Genomic DNA, 24,318 nt, shown 5'->3' on the forward strand with positions numbered 1-24,318 from the left:
ACACATGACTCTTCTTAAACCAATGAGAATCAAGCTCCAGATCTTCTGCTGGGAATCTTTTTTTTTTTTTTTTTTTAGACGGAGTCTAGCTCAGTTGCTCAGGCTGGGGTGCAATGGCACGATCTCGGCTCACTGCAACCTCCACCTCCCGGGTTCATGCAATTCTCCTGCCTCAGCCTCCCAAGTAGCTGGGATTACACTCAACTGGGATTACAGCCTGAGCAAGGCCCAAGACAGAAATGGAAACGTTTGTTAAGCCATCTTAGGATGTACACAGTGCTTTTCACAGTGCAGCTATCACTCCAAGCCCATTTTAAAGGCTTGAGCAGTTGAAAAGGACAAAGAGATGATCTGCTGGTCAACAAATCTCAAATATTTATATAGCAGGGATGGTTTAACATACCCAAGTCAATAAATATAACACATCACATAAACGTGATCATCTAAATAGATGCAGAGAAAGCATTTGAAATTCAGCATCCCTTTATGATAAAAACTCTCAACAAGCTAGACATAGAAGGGACCAACCTCAAAATATTATAAAAACCATATGTAACAAACCCACAGCCAACATCATCCTGAATGGGGAAAAGTTGAAAGCATTCCCCATGAGAACAGGAGCAAGATAAGGGTTCCCACTTTCACCACTCCTGTTCAACATAGTTCTGGAAGTTCTAGCCAGAGTTAATTAGGCAAGAAAAAAATAAAGGGCATCCAAATTGGAAAAGAGGAAGTCAAACTATCACTGTTTGAAGATGAGATGACTGTATATCTAGAAAATCCTAAAGACTCCCCCAAATAATCTTAGATTTGATGAATGAGTTCAGTAAAGGATCAGGTTACAAAATCATGTATACAAATCAGTATCACTGCTATACACCAACAACCATCAAGCTGAGAATTAAAAATCAAGAGCTCAATCCCTTTTTACAACAGCTGAAAAATAAAATAAAAAAGTAATGTAGGCCTGGTGCAGTGGCTCACACCTGTAATCCCAGCACTTTGGGAGGCCAAGGTGGGTGGATCACGAGGTCAAGAGATCAAGACCATCCTGGCCAACATGGTGAAACCCCGTCTCTACTAAAAATAGAAAAATTAGCTGGGCATGGTGGCATGCACCTGTAGTCCCAGCTACTTGGGAGGCTGAGGCAGGAGAATCGCTTGAACCTGGGAGGCAGAGGTTGCAGTGAGCTGAGATCTCGCCACTGCACTCCAGCCTGGTGACAGAGCAAGACTCCATCTCAAAAAAGAAGTAAAGTAAAATACCTGGGAATATACTTAGCCAAGGAAGTGAAAGATCTCTGCAAGGAAAACTACAAAACACTGCTGAAAGAAATCATAGGTGACACAAACAAATGGAAATGCATCCCGCGCTCATAGATTGGAAGAATCAATATTATGAAAATGACCATACTGCCCAAAGCAGTCTACAGATTCAATGCAATTCCCATCAAAATACCAACAGCATTTTTCACAGAACTAGAAAAAACAATTCTAAAATTTATATGGAATCAAAAAAGAACCCAAATAGCCATGGCAATACTAAGCAAAAAGAACAAATCTGGAGGCATCACATTACCAAACTTCAAATTATACTACAATGCTATCGTTATCAAAATAGCATGGTACTGGTATAAAAGTGAGTACATAGATGAATGGAACAGAATAGAGAACCCAGATATAAAGCCAAACATGTCCAACCAACTGATCTTTGACAATGCATACAAAAACAGAAATTGGGGAATTGACACCTTATTTAATAAATGGTGCTGGAAAAACTGACAAGCCACAAGTATTAAACTGGATCCTCATCTCTCACCTTATATAAAAATCAACTCAAGATGGATCAGAGACTTATAAATATAAGGCCTCAAACTATAAAAATTCTAGAAGATGAAATTGAAAAAACTCTTCTAGACATCAGGCTAGGCAAAGAATTCATGACTAAGACCCCCATAAGCAAATGCAACAAAACCAAAAATATATAAAGGGGACCTAACTAAAAAGTGTCTGCACAGCAAAAGAAATAACCAGCAGAGTAAACAGACAACCCACAGAGAAAATATTTGCAAAGTACACATCCAGCCAAGGACTAGTATCCAGAATCTACAAGAAACTCAAACAAATCAGCAAGAAAAAAAAATAATAATCCCATTAAAAAGTGGGCAAAGGACATGAATAGACAATTATCAAAAGAAGATATACAAATGCCCAGCAAACAATGAAAAAATGTTCAACATCTCTAATCATCAGGGAAATGCAAATCAAAACCACAATGAGATACCGCCTTACTCCTGCAAGAATGGCCACTATTAGAAATTCAGAAAACAACAGATGTTGGCGTGGATGCAGGAAAAAGGGAATGCTTATACACTGCTTGTGGGACTGTAAATTAGTACAACCTCTATGGAAAGCAGTATCGAGATTCCTCAAAGAGCAAAAAGTAGATCTACCATTTGATCCAGCAATCCTGCTACTGGGGATCTACCCAGAGGAAAATAAGTCATTATATGAAAAAGACACTTGCACACACATGTTTATGGCAGCACAACTCACAATTGCACAGGTGTGGAACCAACCTAAGTGGCCATCAACTATTAAATGGATAAAGAAAATGTGGTATAGATCACCATGGAATACTACTCAGCCAGTAAAAAGAATGAAATAATGTCTTATGCAGCAACTTAGAGCTAGAAGACATTGTTCTAAGTGAAATAACAGAGGAGTAGAAAACCAAAAACTGTTATGTTCTCACTTATAAGCGGAAGCTAAGCTATGAATATGAAAAGGCATACAGAGTGACATAATGGACGTTAGGCACTCAGAAGGGGGAAGGTGGGAGTGGGGCTAGTAATAAAAAACTACATATTAGGTACAATGTACACTACTTGGGTGATAGGTGCACTAAAATCTCAGAATTCGCCACTACATCATCCATCCATGTAACCAAAAACCACTTGTACCCCAAAAGCTATTGAAATATAAATAAATGAGGTAATGAGGAGAAATAAACTAAATAAACTATTCAGAATTTTGAATCGTGTGTGTGTGTATAGCACTTATTGAGCCCAAATAATTCTCTACTCTCCTGGATGCCATGCAAAAAAAAAAAAACACAAGGAAGAATAAAAAATCTTTGGCTTTTAAGGAATTTAAAGGCAGAAGTGAGTGCACGAGACAGACACAGAAAGTATGGGGGCTCGACTCGCTTTATAATAACTCAACTCATGCGATAACTAACCCGCCTCTGCAAGAAGGACATTAATACATTCATGAGGGCTCCACCCTCATGACCCAATCACTGCTGATTAGGCCCCACCTCCCAACAGTGTTGCACTGGGGATTGTTTCCAACACATGAACTTTTGGGGGACACAGTCAAACCATAGCAGTGTGATTCTGGCTTTAACTGCAGTTTCCCTCATTAGAGAACTACTGGATCTTTAGGGAATGAAATGTTCCAGTCCTGATCCAGTTGTGTATGTTCTTTTGAAGTCTCCTGTTTACTGACATGTCAGGCTACCTTGCCCCATGTTTCACTGGCTAATTGAGGAGAGTTATCTGTTTCTCTGCCACCGCTCAAAGGCTTCGTCATCTACATTTCTAAGCTGTAGTTTTCATTACCCCTCATTTGATACCTCATAGATCTGTGCCTTGGTGGAACTTACGGAGGCTCAAATTTCTCCAATTATACTCTGTAAAATTTCCTGCTGCTGCAGCCTCTTTCTCCCAACTGTGAGGTCAAGGACTACATCAACATTGGGTTTTAGTAAAAAGAGAACAATTTCCAAACTGTTCTTAAAAGTTTCCCAACATTTTGAAAGGAAAAAAAAAACCAAATCTGTTATTACTTACTGGGTTGTGCTATCAAATATCCCTTCACCATCTGCAAAGGTCAGGGTTTTGTTTTCTAACAATATATTGCCCATTAGGATGACAGCAATCAAGTGTAAATGTCACTGAAATGGTATAGACAATAAACGCCATAGAAATCTACAAAAGAGAACTCTCACTTCCCGAGCAGACTTCCATTCATTTGCTCACTTATCCATTCAATGAATATTTATTGATAATCTACACACACCAGGCACTGAGCTAGGCAGACATAGCCTCTGCCATCGTGGAGCTTTTAGAGATATACAGAAAATAGTCACACAGATATGGAGATAATTACAAAGTGTGGTAAGTGCAATGCAAAAAAAAAAAAAGTGCAGAGAGCTATGAGAAAAAAAATAGCCAGCATGGGAATGAAATTTAATTTAGATTTAGAGGGAAAGTAAGATTTAATTGGGCTATAGGCAATAAACGAGATTTATTATGATCAGAGTCTAAACAACAAAGAAAATGACTGAGTGCTGAGGCCTCTCAAGAGAGTCCCAAACAATTGAAGACAATTATGATGACTTCTAGGTACCAGCAGGTGGTGACCTCTAACAGGTCAGGGGACAGTGATGTCCCATCATGAGCCCCTTTCAGAAACTTGGGACCTCTTCTGACACAGGTCTGATACTCACCTCCTGCTCAGATTCACTCCCACCAGTGGCGTTTCCCAAACTGTGATGCTGACGAATCTGTGTTTTGGTGTTGAAACGGGAAAAATTCCCTTATCCCCCTTGTAGGTCATGTGATGAGTTGCTCACTTCTTCGGTGCCCCACTGCTCTAACCCCTAAGGGGAGCATGCAGACGGTTTGGTTGTGGGACCCCACAGCCGTGTCTAGAGGTGAATGTTTATAGCTCCTGGGGCCCCAACGGGCCTGTGTTACAGGGTGGTCTTTTAGCCATTTGTAGGCGGCTTGTGTTAGCTCAATTAGACCCCCTGCCTTATCACAAGAACAGAGGACTTTCTGTATCCTGGGATTTCTTGCCTTGGTGTGTCCAGAATTGGCGGGTTCTTGGTCTCACTGACTTCAAGAATGAAGCCGCGGACCCTCGAGGTGAGTGTTACAGTTCTTAAAGGCGGCGTGTCCGGAGTTTGTTCCTTCTGATGCTCCTTCTGATGTTCGGATGTGTTCGGAGTTTCTTCCTTCTGGTGGGTTCGTGGTCTCGCTGACTTCAAGAGTGAAGCTGCAGACCTTCACGCTGAGTGTTACAGCTCTGTGTCCGAAATTGGTGGGTTCTTGGTCTCACTTACTTCAAGAATGAAGCCGCGGACCTTCGCGGTGCGTGCTACAGTTTTTAAAGGCGGGGTGTCCGGAGTTTGTTCCTCCTGATGTTTGGATGTGTTCGCAGTTTTTTCCTTCTGGTGGGTTTGTGGTCTTGCTGGCTTCAGGAGTGAAGCTACAGATCTTCGCGATGAGTCTTACAGCTCACAAAGGCAGTGTGGACCCAAAGAGTGAGCAGCAGCAAGACTTATTGCAAAGAGCGAAAGAACAAACCCTCCACAACGTGGAAGAGAACTCCAGCAGGTTACCACTGCCAGCGCCAGCAGCCTGCTTTTATACTCTTATCTGGCCCCACCCACATCCTGCTGATTGATCCATTTTACAGAGAGCTGATTGGTCTGTTTTACAGAGAGCTGATTGGTCCGTTTTGAAGGGTGCTGATTGGTGCCTTTACAGTCCCTCAGCTAGACACAAAAGTTCTCCAAGTCCCCACTAGATTAGCTAGAGGGCTGATTGGTGTATTTACAAACCCTGAGCTAGACACAGAGTGCTGATTGGTGCATTCACAATCCCTTAGCTAGACATAAAGGTTCTCCAAGTCCCCACTAGACTCAGGAACCCAGCTGGCTTCACCCAGTGGATCCGCAGGGGCGCATGCCGCAGGTGGAGCTGCCTGCCAGTCCCGTGCCTTGCGCCTGCACTCCTCAGCCCTTGGGCGGTCGATGGGACTGGGCGCTGTGGAGCAGGGGACGGTGCTCGTGGGGGAGGCTCGGCCCAAGCAGGAGCCCTCCGCAGGGGTGGAGAGAGGCTCAGGCATGGCGGGCTGCAGGTCCCGAGCCCTGCCCCACGGGGAGGCAGCTAAGGCCGGGCGAGAAATCGAGTGCAGCACCCGTGGGCCGGCACTGCTGGAGGACCCGGCACACCCTCCGAAGCTGCTGGCCCGGGTGCTAAGCCCCTCACTGCCAGGGGCCACTCTGAGTGCGGGGCCCGCCAAGCCCACCTCATCCGGAACTCTAGCTGGCCCCTAAGCCCTGCGCACAGCCCAGGTTCCCGCCCACGTCTCTCCCTCCACACCTCTGGGCAAGCTGAGTGAGCCGGCTCCGGCCTCAACCAGCCCGGAGAGGGGCCCCCAAAGCGCAGTGGTGGGCTGAAGGGCTCCCCGAGCATAGCCAGAGCGGACGCCGAGGCCAGGGAGGCGCCAAGAGCGAGCGAGGGCTGTGAGGGCTGCCAGCGTGCTGTCACCTCTCACTGGTGTACTGGAAGAACTAACTGGAGGGCACATGGGCTTAGAGAATGAGTGCAAGGTTTTATTGAGTGGAAGTAGCTCTCAGCAGATGGAGGAGCCAGAAGGCTGATGGAGTGGGAAAGTGGTTTTATTCCCGGAGTCAGGCAGCTCAGTGGCCCAGGCTTTCCTCCAACCATCCCATCCAAACTCTGAGCCATTCCACCGGTGGATAGCCAGCCAGAGTGCTCTTCCTTAGGTGTGCTCCCCTCAACGCCTTCTCAACCTCCAGCCACCTATATGTTCTTCCGCCAATGTTTTCCTCTTTACTTCCAGCCACATGTGTGTCTGCCTGCTAGGGCCTAGGGGGGGTTTATAGGCACCGGATGGGGGGTGTGGCGGCCCGGGGTGGTTTTGGGAAATGCAGCATTTGGGCAGGAAAACAGAAGCCTGTCGTCATCTAGGTCCTTCGGCACAGGCCCAGGAGTGAAGCCCTAGCCAGGACCACGCTCCCAGCACTTCCCTTCCTCGCTTCTGTATCAGTAATAGTCTCTGAGGACACAAGCGGTTCCATCCAGCGTCCTTGTGCATCAGCACAGGAGCGGGTAATAATAAGGGAAGTATTGAAGAGCGCCTCATTTGGTCAGTCACTGAGCCCAATTGGCCAGTTACTAAGTAATGATCCCAGTGTTCTTTAACCTGTTGTTGAGTACATGGGAAAGGATTGGTCAAGGCTGCCTTTTTCTCTGCCCAGGACCAGCAAAGGGTCAAACAGGAAGAGGACGATGAGCATCAGATCTTAAATCTAAATTTTCTCTCAGTAACCCTACCGTCAATTAAACCAAGTGCACAGTGTTTCCTTACTGCGGGATTTCTCCATGTCTTTTTATGCCTTTGTGTATTGTGAATTTCTAGGAAAGAAGTGTTTTATGCAGTGTTTTCTAATTTTTTTTTTTTTTTTTTTTTTTTGAGACGGAACCTCGCTCTGTCACCCAGGCTGGAGTGCAATGGCACAATCTCGGCTCACTGCAACCTCCGTCTCCCAGGTTCAAGTGATTCTCCTGCCTCAGACTCCTGAGTAGCTGGGATTACAGGTGTGCGTCACCGCACCCGGCTAATTTTTGTATTTTTAGTAGAAACAGGGTTTCACCATGTTGGTCAGGCTGGTCTGAAACTCCTGACCTCATGATCCACCCGCCTCGGCCTCCCAAAGTGCTGGGATTACAGGCGTGAGCCACCGTGCCTGGCCGTTTTCTAATCTTTTATGACCACTGCATTAGGTCGTAAACTGTTTGCCATGCTTCCAGTTTCTCTCGCTAAAAGAATATACATCTCTACACTGATGAACTCAAGTGAAACGGGCAGAAGTGATACATATCACTTCCTGTTGTCATGTCTGGGCAAAGCTTTAGCCAGCTCACGTCTTCTCTTCTCTCTTTCCTCTGCCATGGCAGAGGAAGCAGCCTAGTCCACATACAGAGTCCTGGAGTAAAGATGATGTAGAACAAACTTGCAGTCATGGCACCATGGACAGGTTGTATGCACAAGAAATAGGTCCTTGTAGTTTAAGCCGTTGAAGTTCCACAGTCATTTGTCATCACAGCATAACTAGCCTGGCAGTTCTCAAAGTGCAGTCTTCAAACTCCTGTGGGTCCTCAGACCCTTTCATGGTATCCATTAGGTCAAAACTGATTGTTGTTTTGTTTTGTTTGATATGGAGTCTCGCTCTGTGGCCTAGGCTGGAGTGCAATGGTGCAATCTCTGCTCACTGCAACCTCTGCCTCTTGGGTTCAAGTGATTCCCCTGCCTCAGCCTCCCAAGTAACTGGAATTATAGGTACACACCACCACACCCGGCTAATGTTTGTATTTTTAGTTTTTGTATCTTTAGTTTTGTATTTTAGTTTCACCATGTTGACCAGGCTGGTCTTGAACTACTGACCTCAGTTGATCCACCCACCTCGGCCTCCCAAAGTGCTGGGATTATAGGCATGAGCCACTGTGCCCAGCCAAAACTATTTTTGCAATAATACTGAGACATCGTTTGCTTTTTTCATCATGTTGACATTTACATTAATGGTGTAAAAGTAATGGTGGGTCTCCATCCATTTGTGTTACTATAAAAGAATATCTGACACTGGGTAATTTACAAAGAAAAGAAGGTATATTTGGCTTATGGTTCTTCAGGCTGTACAAGAAGCATGACACCAGCATCTGCTTCTGGTGAGGGTCTCAGGCTGCTTCTACTCATGGTAGAAGGAGAAGGGGAGCTGGCTTGTGCAGAGATCACGTGGCCAGGGAGCAAAAGAGAGGGGAGGTGCCAAGCTTTTTATAAATAACCAGCTCTCTCAGGAGCTAACAGAGTGAGAACTCATTCATCTCCCACCCAAGGAAGGCCTTAACTTATTCACGAGGGATCCACCCTTGTGACCCAGACACCTTGACTGCACCCCACCTCCAACACTGGGGATCGAATTTCATTATGAGGGTTGGAGGGTCAAATATCCAAACTATAGCAATGGGTAAAATGGCTGGTCCTTATCGCAAATCACAGTAGAATACCAAACTGTACTTAGTAGCCATTGTAGTTTTCACCCCATGCAGTCATAGTTTTTTAAATGCAAGTTCTTGCCAGGAACTGTGGTTCATGCCTGTAATCCCAGCACTTTGGAAGGCCACGGCAGAAAGACAGCTTGAGCCCAGGAGTTTGAGACCAGCCTGGGCAACATAGCAAGACCCCATCTCTTCAATAAATAAAACATTAGGCATGGTGGTGCATGACTGCAGTCACAGCTACTTGGAACACTGAGGTGGATCGCTTGAGCCTGGGAGGTTGAGGCTGCAGTGAAACATGATTATGCCACTGTGCTCCAGCCTGGATGACAGAGCAAAACCTTGTCTCCAAAAATTAAAAAATAAAATCAATAATAAATAAATAAAATATAAGTTTTGCCTTATCACTTAATGCAACAGAAAAAAAAGGCTTTTTTAAATCTCACTTTTGAGTACACATCTTAATATTGTTTGTGATGAAATATAATGTAGACATAAAGCTCTTTCACTGCATACCAAAATACTGTGGTTTGTCATGAGAAAAAATAGTTATGATTGTTTGAGCTACAAACTGAATTAGCTACTTTTCCATTTTTAAAAAATTTCATATTTATGAGGATGACTGACAGACAAATTACAGTTATTCAGACTTAATTATTTGGCAAACATACTCTTGCCAATGATACACTTCAGATTTCAAGTGAATCTTAGCATTTTGGAAAACTTTTATCTGACATCATGAGCTTGATAGCTGCTAATACTTAAAATTTTTTTCCTAATGAGATCAGTGGTAATATGAATGAATGTGGATTTTTTCATATTATATAAGAAAATGTGGGCCAAGCATGGTGGCTCACACATGTAATCCCAGAACTTTGGGAGGCTGAGGTGGATGGATCACTTGAGGTCAGGAGTTCAAGACCAGCCTGGCCAACATGGCAAAACCCTGTCTCTACTAAAAATACAAAAATTAGCTTGCTGTGGTAGCACACACCTGTAATCCCAGCTACAGGGAGGCTGAGGTAGGGAAATCACTTGAACCTGGGAGGTAGAGGTTGCACTAAGCCAAGATTGTGCCACTGCACTCCAGCCTCCAGCCTGGGCAACAGAGCGAGACTCCATCTCAAAAAAAAAATGGAAAAGAAAAGAACACGTGCCGCAACAAATTAGGCTTCAAAGAAGCATACCTCAAAATAATAAAAGCCATCTATGACAAACTGACAGCCAACATCATACTGAATGGGCAAAAGCTGGAAGCATTCCCCTTAAGAATAGGAATAAGACAAGAATGCCCACTCTCACCACTCCTATTCAGCATAGTACTGAAATTCTTAGCAAGAGCAATCAGGCAAAAAAAAGGAAAGAAAAAGCATCCAAATAGAAAAAGAAGCAGTCACATTGTCTTTCTTCTCCAATAATATGATTCTATACCCAGAAAACCGAAGACCTCCACAAAAAGGCCCCTAGAACGGAAAAAGAGGTTTCAGTAAAGTTTCAGTATACAAAATCAGTGTACAAAAATCAGTAGCATTTCTATACACCAATAATGTTCAAGCTGAGAGCCAAACAAGAACACAATCTCATTTACAATAGTCACAAATAAAATAACAAAATAAAAAAATACCCAGGAATACATCCAGCCAAGGAGATGAAAGATCTCCACAAGGAGAAATACAAAACACTGCTGAAAGAAATTATAGATGATACAAACAAATGGAAAAACATTCCATACTCATGCATTGGAAGACTCAGTATCATTAAAATGGTAATACTACCCAAAGCAATCTATAGATTCAACACTATCCCTATCAAACTACCAACATCATTTTTCACAGAATTAGAAAAAAAAAAAACTATTCTAAAATTCATGTAGTACCAGAAAAGAGTCCAAACAGCCAAACAAAAAAAAAACAAAGCTGGAGGCCTCACATTACCTGTTGTTAAACTATGCTATACAACTACAGTAACCAAAAGAGCATGGTACTACAGTGTACAAAAACAGACACATAAACCAATGGAGCAGAATAGAGAACCCAGAAATAAAGCCACATGCCTACAACCATCTGATCTTCTACAAAGTCAACAAAAATAAACAATGGGGAAAGGACTCCCTGTTCAATAAGTGATGCTGAGATAACTAGGTAGCCATATTCAGAAAAATGAAATTGAACCCCTACCTTTCACCACATACAAAAAAATTAACTCAAGAAGAATTAAAAATTTAAATATAAGACCTCAAACTATAAAAATCCCAGACAAAAACCTGGGAAATACTCTTCTCAACATTAGCCTTGGCAAAGAATTTACGGCTAAGTCCTCAAGAGCAACTGCAACAAAAACAAAAATTGACAAGTGGGACTTAATTAGACTAAAGAGCTTCTGCACAGCAAGAGAAACTATCAACAGAGTAAACAGACAACCTACAGAATGGGAGAAAATGTTTGCAAACTATGTACCCAACAAAGGTTTAATGTCCAGGATCTGTAAAGAACTTAAACAATTCAACAAGCAAAAAAAAACAAATAGCCACATTAAAAAGTGGGCAAAATCAGCCTGGGCAATATAGTGAGAACTTATCTGTACAAAAAAAAAAAAGAAAGAAAGAAAGAAAATTTTTTTAATTAGTCAGGTGTGGTGGCATGTGCCTGTACTTTCAGCTACTTAGGAAGCTGAGGTGGGAGAATTGCTTCAGCCCAGAAGGCTGAAGCTGCAGTGAGCCCTGATCACACCACTGCATTGCAGCCTGGGTGACAGAGTGAGACCCTATGTCAAAAAGAAAAACAGCGGACAAAGGACATGACAGACTCTTCTCAAAAGAAGACATACAAGCAGCCAACTAGCATACAAAAATTGCTCAACATCATTAATCATCAGAGAAATGCAAATCAAAACCACAATGGGATACCATTTCACACCAGTCAGAATGGCTATTATAAAAAGTCAAAAAAATAACAGATGCTGGCAAAGCTGCAGAGAAACGGAAATGCTTATATACTGTTGGTGGTAATGTAACTTAGTTCAGCCACTTGGAAAGCAGTTTGGAGATTTCTCAAAGGACTTAAAACAGAATTACCATTTGACCCAGACATCTCATTATATAACCACAGGAAAATAAACTGTTCTACAAAAAAGGTACATGCACTTATATGTTCATTGCAGCACTGCTCACTATAGCAAAGACATGGGATCAACTTAGGTGCCCTTCAATGGTGAATTGGGTAAAGAAAATGTAGTACATAGATACTGGACTACTGCACACTCATGAAAAAGGATAAAATCATATCCTTTGCAGCAACATGAATGCAGCTAGAGGCCATTATCCTAAGTGAATTAACACAGGAAGAGAAAACCAAATACCACACGGTCTCATAAGTGGGAGCTAAACTTCAGGTACTCATGGACATAATAGAAATGGAATAATAGACTATATTAGTCAGTTTTCACACTGCTATAAAGAACTGCCTGAGACTGAGTAACTTATAAAGGAAGAGGTTTAATTGACTCACAGTTCAGCATGGCTGGGAAAGCCTCAGGAAACTTACAATCATGGCAGAAGGCAAAGGGGAAGCAAGGCACCTTCTTCACAAGGTGGCAAGAAGGAGAAGTGATGAGTAACGGGGGAAGAGCCTCTTATAAAACCATTAGATCTCATGAGAACTCACTCAGTATCATGAGAACGGCATGGGAGAAACTGCCCCCATGATTCAATTACTTCCACCTGGTCTGTCCCTTGACACGTGGGTATGATGGGGATTACAATTCAAGATGAGATTTGGGTGGGGACACAAAGCCTAACCATATCATTTCATCCCTGGTCCCTCCCAAATCTCATGTCCTCACATTTCAAAACACAATCATGCCTTTTCAACAGTCCCCCAAAGTCTTAACTCATTCTAGCATTAACCCAAAAGTCCAAGTTCAAAGTATCATCTGAGACAAGACAAGCAAGTTCCTTCCACCTATGAGCCTGCAAAATTAAAAGCAAGTTAGTTACTTCCTAGATACAATGGGGGTACAGGCATTGGGTAAATACACCCATTCCAAGTGGGAGAAATTGGCACAAATGAAGGACTACAGGCCCCATGCAAATCCAAAATCCAGTGGGGCATTCAAATCTTAAATCTCCAAAATGATTTCCTTTGACTCCATGTCTCACATCCAGGTCACACTGATACAAGAGGTGGCCTCCCACAGCCTTAGGCAGCTCTTCCCCTGTTGCTTTGCAGGGCGCAGCCCCCCTCCCGGCTGCCTTCATGGGCTGGCATTGAGTGTTTATGGCTTTTCCAGGCACGCTGTGCAAGCTGTCAGTGGAACTGCCATTCTGGGGTCTGGAGGATGATGGCCTTCTTCTCACAGCTCCACTAGGCAGTGCCCCAGTGGGGACTCTGTGTGGGGACCCCAACCCCACATTTCTCTTCCACACTGCTCTAAGAGAGGTTCTCCATGAGGGCTCTGCTCCTGCAGCAAATTTCTGCCTAGACATCCAGGCATTTCCATACATCCTCTGAAATCTAGAAGCAAGTTTCCAAACCTCAATTCTTGACTTCTATGTACCTGCAGGCTCAACATCACATGTAAGCCTCCCAGACTTGGGGCTTTTCCCCTCTGAAGCAACAGCCTGAACTGTATATTGGCCCCTTTTAGCCACAACTGGGTTGCAGGGCACCAAGTTCTGAGACTGCACAAAGCAGCAAGGCCCTGGGCCCAACCCACAAAACCATTTTCCCTTCTAGGCCACTGGGCCTGTGATGGAAGGGGCTGCCATGAAGACCTCTGACATGCCCTGGAGAAATTTTCCCCATTGTCTTGGCGATTAATATCTGGCTCCTCATTACTTATGCAAATTTCTGCAGCTGGCTTGAATTTCTCTTCAGAAAATGGGTTTTTATTTTCTAACACATTGTTAGCCTGCAAATTTTCTAAACTTTTATGCCCTGCTTCCCTTTTAAACAGATGTTCTAATTTCAAATCATCTCTTTGTGACTGCATAAAACCGAATGCTTTTACAAGCATCCAAGTCACCTCTGGAACACTTTGCTGCTTAGAAATTTCTTCTCCCAGATACTCTAAATCATCTCTCTTAAGTTCAAAGTTCTGCAGATCTCTAGGGCAGGGGCAAAATGCCACCAGTCTCTTTGCTAAAGCACAGCAAGAATCACCTTTATTACAGTTCCCAACAAGTTCCTCATCTTCATCTGAAACCACCTCAGCCTGATTGTCCATATCACTATCAGCATTTTGGTCAAAGCCATTCAACAAGTCTCTAGGGAGTTCCAAACCTTCCCACATCTTCCTCTCTTCTTCTCAGCCCTCTAAACTGTTCCAACCTCTGCCTATTACCCAGTTCCAAAGTTGCTTCCACATTTTGGGGTATCTTTATAGCAGTACCCCACTCTCTGCAGTACCAATTTACTGTACTAGTCTGTTTTCATATGGCTATAAAGAACTGCCCAAGACTGGGTAATTTATAAAGGAAAAAGGTTTAATTGGCTCACAGTTCAGCATGGCCAGGAAGGCCTCAGGAAACTTACAATCATGGCAGAACTTGAGAAGCAAGGCACCTTCTTCACAATGCAGTAGGAAGGAAAACTGCCGAATAAAGGGGGAGGAGCCTCTTATAAAACCATCAGATCTCATGAGAACTCACTCACTTGTTTAATATAAACCCTTATTAAACATAACAGGAGGCCAGGCGTGGTGGCTCACGCCTGTAATGCCAGCACTTTGGGAGGCCAAGGTGGGCAGATCACCTGAAGTCAGAAGTTCGAGACCAGCCTAGCCAACATGGCAAACCCCATCTCTACTAAAAATACAAAAATTAGCTGGGCATGGTGGTGGGTGCCTGTAATCCCAGCTACTCAGCAGGCTGAGGCAGGAGAATCGCTTGAACCCGGGAGGCAGAGGCTGCAGTGAGCCGAGATCACACCACTGCACTCCAGCCTGGGTGACAGAGCGAGACTCCATCTCAAACAAAAAATAAATAGAATAAATAAAATAAAATAAAAACAACAGGGGAGTAACTATAGAGATGTGAAGAGTACACTGACGAATACTCCAGGGCCAAGGAAGAGCATCCAAGGAGAAGCAAACTTGGAAGCTGGGGCCTCCCCAAGGCTGGGATTCAGACCTTGTTGGAAAAGGTGTGGTTGCAGCCAGCAGGAAGAGAATCCCCCTCCTCCTGCAATGTTTCTCCGGTGTTCCTCTACTGACAAAGCTTAACACCATGCTTGCTACAAAAGAGCAATGCTTAAGGCTTCACTGTGGAGCTGGTAACAAAAGAGTGAATTTGGAGCTGAGAGGTAATAAATTGATAGTTGGCACACTGACAAAAAACACACCACATAATCCTTTTTTATACCACATTTATTAATTCATCCAAAAATAGTGTTCTAGGGACCACTTTTTTTTTTTTTTTTTTTTTTTTTTAGTTGAAGTCTTGCTCTGTCACCCACGCTGGAGTGCAGTGACGTGATCTTGGCTCACTGCAACCTCTGCCTCCCGGGTTCAAGTGATTCTCCTGCCTCAGCCTCCCGAGTAACTGGGACTATAAGCGCGCCCCACTACGTCTGGCTAATTTTTTTTCTTTTCTTTTTTTTTTTTTTTTTTTTGTATTTTTAGTAGAGACAGGGTTTCACCATGTTGGCCAGGCTGGTCTGGAACTCCTGGCCTCATGTGATCCGCCCAGCTCAGCCTCCCAAAGTGCTGGGATTACAGGCATGAGCCACCACACCCAGCCGGGACCACCTTGTAAAAAACACTGATCTTTGTGTGTCATGGAGGATACATTCTCAGTCTCCTCTCCCTCTTACATGTATCCATTGTTTTTGAATTTCAAAATCTACATGTCAACAACCACATGTGGAAAATACTCTCCACTTAGGAAGGCTGCCAAGGGCCAAAAACTAGGTATGTATATGTTTGGGCAAAATTCTGCAGCAAGATTTTTTTAGTGCAGGAAGCAAAAAAAGATTGATGAATCATTAATAAGGGCAATTGAGCAAAATATATCAACAAGTTATTGCATTTAGTGGCAATGTTATGACTATTTTCCCATTAGCCCAGATCTCTGGTTATATGGGCTTTGAAAATGCTTAAATTACACATCTCCCGAGCTGGATTTTTCTGGAGCATAGGAATAAAACTCCTAAAGCTAGAGATACAACACTGGCAGTTTTTCATACCTCACAGAAAACCATCAAGGTCTTTGTCATCCTTCAAGTACTAACTTAAAATACAGCCTTCCCAGACCCCTCCCCAACAAACAGAACAGATCTCTCTCCCTCTGGACCCTGACTTTTTCTGTTTATGCCTCTGCTGAAGCCCTTCCCCAGGCTAACTTGTTCCGTAGCCAGTTATGTCTGCATTGTTCCCTCCCACTAGACTGTGAGCATCTCGAGGGCAGGAGCATTCCTTCTTCATCTTGGTATCCCCACAGCCAAGCACAGTCACCTGATGTAAGCTCCCATCATTATTTGTTGACTCAAATTTGCTCACTTCAAGTGAAGGAAGAATGATAGTTTAAAGTCATATGACTATCATTCCTTACTTGCAAAGAAACTTGGCAACAGACAGGTGCTGAGCTGGTTTCTGCTGTGAGCAATCTTCAAGGCATTTCAAAAACAATGGTCTTCGAGGAGATTCCTTTGAGATAGGCAAAGGCATAGAATTTATTTGAGAATCCTGGAATGCAGGAAGGTTACAGGCTAACTCAAAACCCAGAAAAAGCAATTGATCATGATTTTAGACAGTAATTCTGTTGCAGCTTCTCCAGATTCATTGCTTTCCTTCCCCTCATTTCCCACCTCCAGTCTTGATTCCCCATCATTTACCAGTAGACTATTTGGCATAGTTTTAGGATATTTTGTTGGTAGCACAGAATACTTTCTACCCCATTTCAAACCTTCCCTGCGAGGCTCAATTAGTCAGAATAAACCGGATTATGAGGCAGTAACAGATAGCCCTCAAATTTAAGTGCCTTCATACCATAATAGTTTACTCTTCATGTTTGCTACATCTACTGTATGTCTGGGCAGCTCTCCAGGACAACTAAGGTCAATGCAGTAACTCAGCAAACTACATGTCCCTTGCCTTGTGGCTCTAACATCTCAAGACAAGATTGAAGAGAGAGTGTGGCAGTCCCAACATCTGTATGTTCTATGCTTGGGCTCTGAAGTGAAACTGGACACATAGCTCCACCTACTGGCAAGGGACCTAGGAAATGTAATCCTCTGTGGACCCAGGAAGGAAAGAAAAACCAGATACTGATAAGCTCTCGTACTGTCTCTTCTAAGGGTTTCACAATAACTTTTTTGTTGTTGTTTTTTAGACACAGGGTCTCTCTCTGTTGCCCAGACTTGGATGCCCAGTGGTACAATCATAACCAACTTTACTGAAGCCTCAACCTCTTAGGTTTCAGCAATTCACCAACCTCAGCCTGTTGAGTAGCTAACACTCCAGGTGTGTGCCACCACCCAGCTAATTTTTTCTTTTTTTTTTTTTTTTTTTTTTTTGGTAGAAACAGAGTCTCACTATATTGCCCAGGCTGGTCTCCAACTCCTGGCCTCCAACTCCTGGCCTCAAGTGATCCTCCCACTTCAGCCTCCCAGTGTTCTGGGATTACAGGCATGAGGCACTGTGCCTGGCTCACAAGGACTTTTATAAGTTAAAAATGTGCAAGTGCTCCACCCATCAAACCCATCCCCCTTGTAAAGCAGTGCCATGAACCACTACATGCACTTGGAAGGCAGATTAGAAGGGGCAGCTTGCTGCTCCCGCCAAAGATTAACCTAAGAAGACTAAGCCAGGACCAGTCTCCTCCACATCCCCTGAAGCAGAAACCTCCCCTGCACAGATTAGAAGGGAAAAGTGCAGCCTCCCTGCCTTTCTCACCTACAGTCTTATTTATGGGGTGGTGAGGGCGGGGGGCCTGTATGCCTATTTGTTTATCAGAGGTGTTTTAGCCTAATTGGTTAGGAAAGAAACAAAGCAATTAGACAAATAATTGGCCATTCCAGGACATCCACCCTTGAAGAGTTCCCTGACAAGGAAAAGAAGATTCAAGAGTAAAGTTTGAAAGGTTTCAGCTTTCTTTTCAATGTTAGAAGAAAAACCTTAGCCAAAGTAAATGTAACAGTTTAATTGAGCAAGAATGATTCATGAATCAGCCAGCCTCCAGAGCCAGAGTAGGCTCAGAGAGTCCAGAGCAGCCATAGGGTGGAAGAAGATTTATGAACAGAAAAAGGAAAGTGACACACAGGAAACAGAAGTGAGGTATACAAACAGCTGGACTGGTGACAGCTCAGGCATTTACCTTATTTGAACACAGTTTGTACAGTTGGCACCCTTTGACTGGCCAAAACTCGGTGATTGGCACAAGAGTAGGTTACAGTCTGTTTATATCTCCGTTTAGGTTATAGTTCATGATGTACAGAGAAACCTTTAGGCTGAACTTAAAATATGTAAAGAGGCAGCTCTAGACTAAACTATTTAACACCAAATTCAATAACTAATTTTATTTTAATATAATACTTCTCTTTGCTTATAGATATTGGAATTCAACACCTCCAACAAATATTCATTGAATACTTACAATATACCTGACTGCAGGAAATAGAAACCCAAATATTTTTCAAACAACTATGATGTTCCAAGTTCCAAACTGTATGTTATTTTATTTTATTTATTAAACTTTATTTTATCCTTTATTAAAGGATAAACTACTTTATAAAGGATAAATTACTTTATCCTTTTCGCATCCTTTGACGTTCTTACGATTGCTCCCATTTTGCAGAAAAATAAACTGAGGCCCAAAGAGTTGAGCAGTTTAGCCAAGGTCAGGACTAGGAATATGGGCATCTCAACTACATTGGTCTGGCTTATGATAATGGAGGCCCACATATTCATTCCAAATCAATTAAAACTTAGAAGTTGTTGGTTTAACAACCATTTTTAGACTTGGTATTACTTGAAAGTATAATCAAGGGATCATTTATTCATTAGAGTAACTACAGTTCTATTTGAATAAGCTGAATTTTTTTCATGCTAATTATGTCTTCTGTGTACTGTTCATTATGGCATGATGATCTTTTCAACTTCGTCAACTTCCCTTTCTCTGTAATAACTCATTGAACAGAATGCAGTTCTATAAATGGTCCAGGGATGTACTCCTATCCCAGGATTTTAAAAGATAATATTCATAAGGCACCTAACAAAATGCCCATAGCTAAGTAATCAGTGTGTAAAGATTATTTATTTTCTTTAGTAAAGTTGCAGAGCGTTGGTCCTTATGTCGTATAGTAAGTGAAAACCTAAAAAATATAAACCCTAATACCTGATAAGAACTGTAAATATCACAAACCTATTAGAACTGAGATAGAGATGGAGACCATTATATGTGTCTAAAATGACGCATCTTTAGCTTCAAACACACACTCATGGGGCTTAACAAGAGCAAATGTGTGTTCACTTATAGAAAGACAACAATCAAAACAAATTTAGAAATATTCCGAAAAGTTGGGAATCTGTTGTCAAAATTATGACTAAAAGGCAAGATATAAATAGAAGTGTTATAATATTTCTTAGCTTTTTTCTAAATGAGCCCTCCCTTATACTAGATAAGCCTATTGTTTAGATTTTCTTACATTTTATTTTATGCACATTTTCAGGAGCCATTTACACAAAATTAGGATACTGCCAGTGTGTACTTTTTTTACACAATAAGTCTACTTTGTTCACTGTCTCCCCAGTATCCAAAGCAGTGTCTGGCATACAGCAGGCTCTCAGGAGGTCCTTGATGAATAAATGAATGACCAGATCTACATAGGATAATACATGTGACAAAGAGGAAAAAAAACTTCAAAAGCTAGAGCTGAATTCCCCTTAGGGAGATAGCTGCCCTTTTGTGGATAATCCATTGTGATGGTTAATTTTATGTGTCAGTTTGCCTGGGCCATTAGATGCCCAGATATCTGGTCAAATGTTATACTGGGTGTGTCTGTGAGGGTGTTTCTGGATGAGATTAACATTTAAATCAGTACACTAAGAAAAGAAGATTGCCTTCCCTAACGTGGGAGGACCCCATCCAATCAAATGAAGACCTTAACACGACAAAAAGTCTGAATAAAGGGAAACTTCTCCTGCTTAACTGCCTTGAGCCAGGACATTGGTCTTTTCAGGCCTTAAGACTCATACTGAAACATCAGCTCTTTTTCTTTTTAGTTATTTATTTTTAATTTTTTTAATTGACACATAATTGTACATATGTATGGCATACTTAGTGATATTGCAATACATATATAAGGCATAGTGATCAGATCAGGGCAATTAATATAACCATCATGGCAAACATTTATCTCTTTTGTGTGTTGGGACTGAGATGGGATTGTTTCCTTGACCTCGACCCCCTTTGTGGGCAGGAACTGGAGTGGCTCATTTCACTCAGCCTGCAGTCCATGGATGGCTAACTGTTAGCAGCTCAGTGAAGGGTCAGAGTGACAGCCTCCTGCACCTGTCCTTTTTGACACCTGAGTTCTTGTTCAGTATCCCAGGAAGAATCAGGTCACATGAACTATTTGAAGGGTAGTGTATGTGGAGGATTTTACTGCGTGATAAAAGTGGCTCTCAGTGGGATGGGGAATTGGAAACGGGATGGTATGGGATGAAGATGATCTTTCCCTGAAACTGAACCATCTGAAGTTAACTGCGTCTCCATAGTCTCTGACGCTCAGCTGCTTGTATCCCCAAAGTTCACCAACTTGTATCCCCGAGGCTCAGCAGCTTGCATCCCTAACCACTTGCACCAGCCGCTTGTGTTGCTCTGCCAGATGAAGTCTTTTTATGGGCACAGGATGGGGGTGGGGAGGGCCAAAAAGGCAATTATTTGAGCAGAAAAAATGAGGTCAGCTGCTTTCACTTAGGGCCCAGGTTCTAGGCTTGAGGGTGGAGTTTAGCCAGGAGCCCAGCAATTCTGTATCAGGAACATTCAATGCTCTCTTTCTAGCTATTTGAAACTATATAAATTATTGTTAACTATAGTCATTCTACAGTGCTGTGGTAAACTAGAACTTATGCCTCCTATCTAACTGTAATTTTATAATCTTAACCAATCTCTTCCTATCCCCCTTTCTCCTTATGCTTCCCACCTTCTAGTCTCCTCTGTTCTATTTCTTACTTCTATGAGATCAACTATTTTTTAGCTTCCACATATGACTGAGAATATGTGGTGTTTAACTTTCCGTTCCTGACTTGTTTTACTTAACAACATAATTTCCTCCAGTTCCATCCATGTTGCCGCAAATGACAGGATTTCATTCCTTTTTATGGCTGAATAGTATTCCATTGTGTATATATGCCACATTTTCTTTATCCATTTATCTGTTGTTGAACACCTAGGTTCATTACATATCTTGGCTATTTTGAAAAGGGCTGCAATAAACATGGGACTGCAGATGTCTCTTCAATACACTGATTTTCTTTCCTTTGGATAAATGGGACTGCTGGATCATATGACAGTTTTATCTGTAGCTTTTTGATGACCCTCCATACTCTTCTCCACAGTGGCTGTGCTAGTTTACATTCCCACCAAGAGTATGTAAGAGTTCCCATTTCTCCACATCCTTGCCAGCATTTTTTTTAAATCTTCTTGATAATAACCATCCTAACTGGGGTGAGATGATACCTCACTGTGGTTTTGATATGCAGTTCTCTGATGATATGGTTTGGCTGTGTCTCCACCCAAATCTCATCTTGAATTGTAGCTCCCATAATTCCCATGTGTCATGGGAGGGACCCAGTCGGAGGTAATTGAATCACGGGGGTGGATCTTTCCCACACTGTTCTTGTGATAGTGGATAAGTCTCACGAGATCCGATGGTTTTATAAATGGGAGTTTCCCTGCACAAGTTCTCTCCCTCCTGCCGCCATGTAAGATGTGACCGTGCTCTTCCTTTGCCTTCTGCCATGATTGTGAGACCTCCCCAGCCATGTGGAACTGTGAGTCCATTAAACCTCTTTTTCTTTGTAAATTACCCAGTCTCAGCCAGGCATGATGACTCTCGCCTGTAATCCCAGCACTTTGGGAGGCCAAGGCGGGCAGATCACCTGAGGTCACGAGTTCGAGACTAGCCTGACCAACATGGAGAAAACCCGTCTCTACTAAAAATACGAAGTTAGCCAGGCATGGTGGGGCACGCCTATAATCCCAGCTACTCAGGAGGCTGAGGCAGGAGAATCGCTTGAACCCAGGAGGTGGAGGTTGTAGTGAGCTGAGATCATGCCACAATCACCTGAGGTCAGGAGATTGAGACCATTCTGGCCAACATGGTGAAACCCCATCTCTACTAAAATACAAAAAAAAAAAAAAAATTAGCCGGGTGTGGTGATGCATGCCTGTAGTCCCAGCTACTCAGAAGGCTGAGGCAGGGGAATCGAACCTGGGAGGTGGAGGTTGCAGTGAGCCAAGATCGCGCCACTGCACTCCAACCTGGTGACAGAGCGAGACTCCATCTAATAAAAAAAAAAAAAAAAATTCTCCCATTCTGTAGGCTTTTTACTCTGTTGATTTTTTCCTTTGCTGTGCAGAAGTTTTTTAGTTTGATATAACAAAAGCAAAAATAAACAAATGGGATTGTATCAGGTATCAGCTTTTCTAGGGTCTTGAGCCTGTCAGCTCTCATACTGAAACCGCACCACTGGCTCTCCTAGGCCTCCAGCTTGCTGATTGCACATCTCAGGACTTTTCATCCTCCATAGTCACACGAACCAATTCCTTATAACAAATCTCTTTCTTTAAATACATATATAAATATGTAGTTTTGTATACTGTTCTGTTTCACTGGAGAACCCTGACTAGTACAGGCATTAAAGGGATTTTTATTTCCAGCAGGATGGAAGACCAGGTACTTCGAACTACCCTTCTAATGGAAAATCACTAAAATACGAAATGAAATCTTTTTTTAAACTATCTTTGAAATGCATCACTAAGTAAGCCGGCACAAATGTAAGGAATTTGCAGAGACAAAAACAAAGACAAAAGAATTAGGTCACCAAACTCTAAAACTAACTTTGACTATGAAGTTTTCTGCTGCACCCTAGAGACCCTGAAATTTGCTAGGTCATGCATTGCAGTGTGGGAAGGACTGGAAGAAAAACTAAAGGTCTGCACAAAGTGATCAACCCTTCTTGTTCTAACCCCTTTATAAGCTTGACTTCCAGTTTTTACTAAAGGCATACCTCCTTTTATTGCACTTTGCTTTGTTGCATATTTTGAAATTGAAGGTTTGTGGCAATCCTGTGTCAACTAAGTCTATTGGCATCATCATTTTTTCAACAGCATATGTTCGCTTCATGTCTGTGTGTCACATTTTAGTAGTTCTTGAAATATTTCAAGCTTTTTCATTATTATTATATCTGTTATTGTGATCTGTGACCCATAGTCTTCAATGCTACTATTATAATTGTTTTGGGGCACCACTAACCATGCCCATATAAGATAGTGAAATTAATTGATACATGTTTTATGTGTTCTGACTAGTCCACTTCCCTTTTGGGCTCCCTATTCCCTGAGACACAACAATATTGAAATTAGGACAATTAATAACCCTGCAATGGATTCCAAGTGTTCAAAAGAAAGGAAGAGTCACAGGTCTCTCACTTTAAATCAAAGGCTAGAAATGATTAAGCTTAGGGAAGAAGGCAGGTCAAAAGCCCAGCTAGGCCAAAGCTAGGCCTCTTGCACTAAACTGTTAATCAAGTTGTAAATGCAAAGGAAAAGTTTTTGAAGGAAATTAAAAGTACTACTCCAGTGAACACATGAATGGTAAGAAAGTGAAACACTCTTATTGCTAATATGGAGAAAGTTTCAGTGATCTGGATAGAAGATCAAGTCAGCCACAATATTCCCTTAAACCAAAGTCTAATACAGAGCAAAGCCCTAACTCTCTTCAATTCTACGAAGGCTGAGAGAAGTGAGGAGGCTGCAGAGGAAAAGTTGGGGCCAGCAGAGATTGGTTCATGAGGTTTAAGAAAAGAAACTATCTCTGTAACAAAAACGCAAGATGAAGCAGCAAGTGCTGATGAAGAAGCTGCAGCCAGTTATTCACAAGATCTAGCTAAGATCACTGATGAAGGTTATTACACTAAACAACAGATTTTCTTTTTTTATTGTTATTATACTTCAAGTTCTAGGGTACATGTGCACAATGTGCAGGTTTTTTACATAGGTATACATGTGCCATGTTGGTTTGCTGCACCCATCAACTCGTCATTTACATTAGGTATTTCTCGTAATGCTATCCCTCCCCCAGCTCCCCACCCCCCAACAGGCCCCCCTGTGTGTGATGTTCCCCACCCTGCGTCCATGTGTTCTCCTAAACAACAGATTTTCAATGCAAATAAAACAATCTTATTTTGGAAGAAGATGCCAAAATAGGACTTTCACAGCTAG

General features: G+C 42.5%; 1 pseudogene; it reads right to left on the reverse strand.

Annotated features, from left to right (window-relative positions):
• The window catches only part of LOC100994452 (small ribosomal subunit protein eS7-like), a 53,722-nt pseudogene that overhangs the window by 3,156 nt on the left and 26,248 nt on the right, over positions 1-24,318 (reverse strand).

This window comes from Pan paniscus, chromosome 3 (assembly GCF_029289425.2).
Source record: "Pan paniscus chromosome 3, NHGRI_mPanPan1-v2.0_pri, whole genome shotgun sequence".
Classification (NCBI taxonomy): Eukaryota; Metazoa; Chordata; class Mammalia; order Primates; family Hominidae; genus Pan; species Pan paniscus.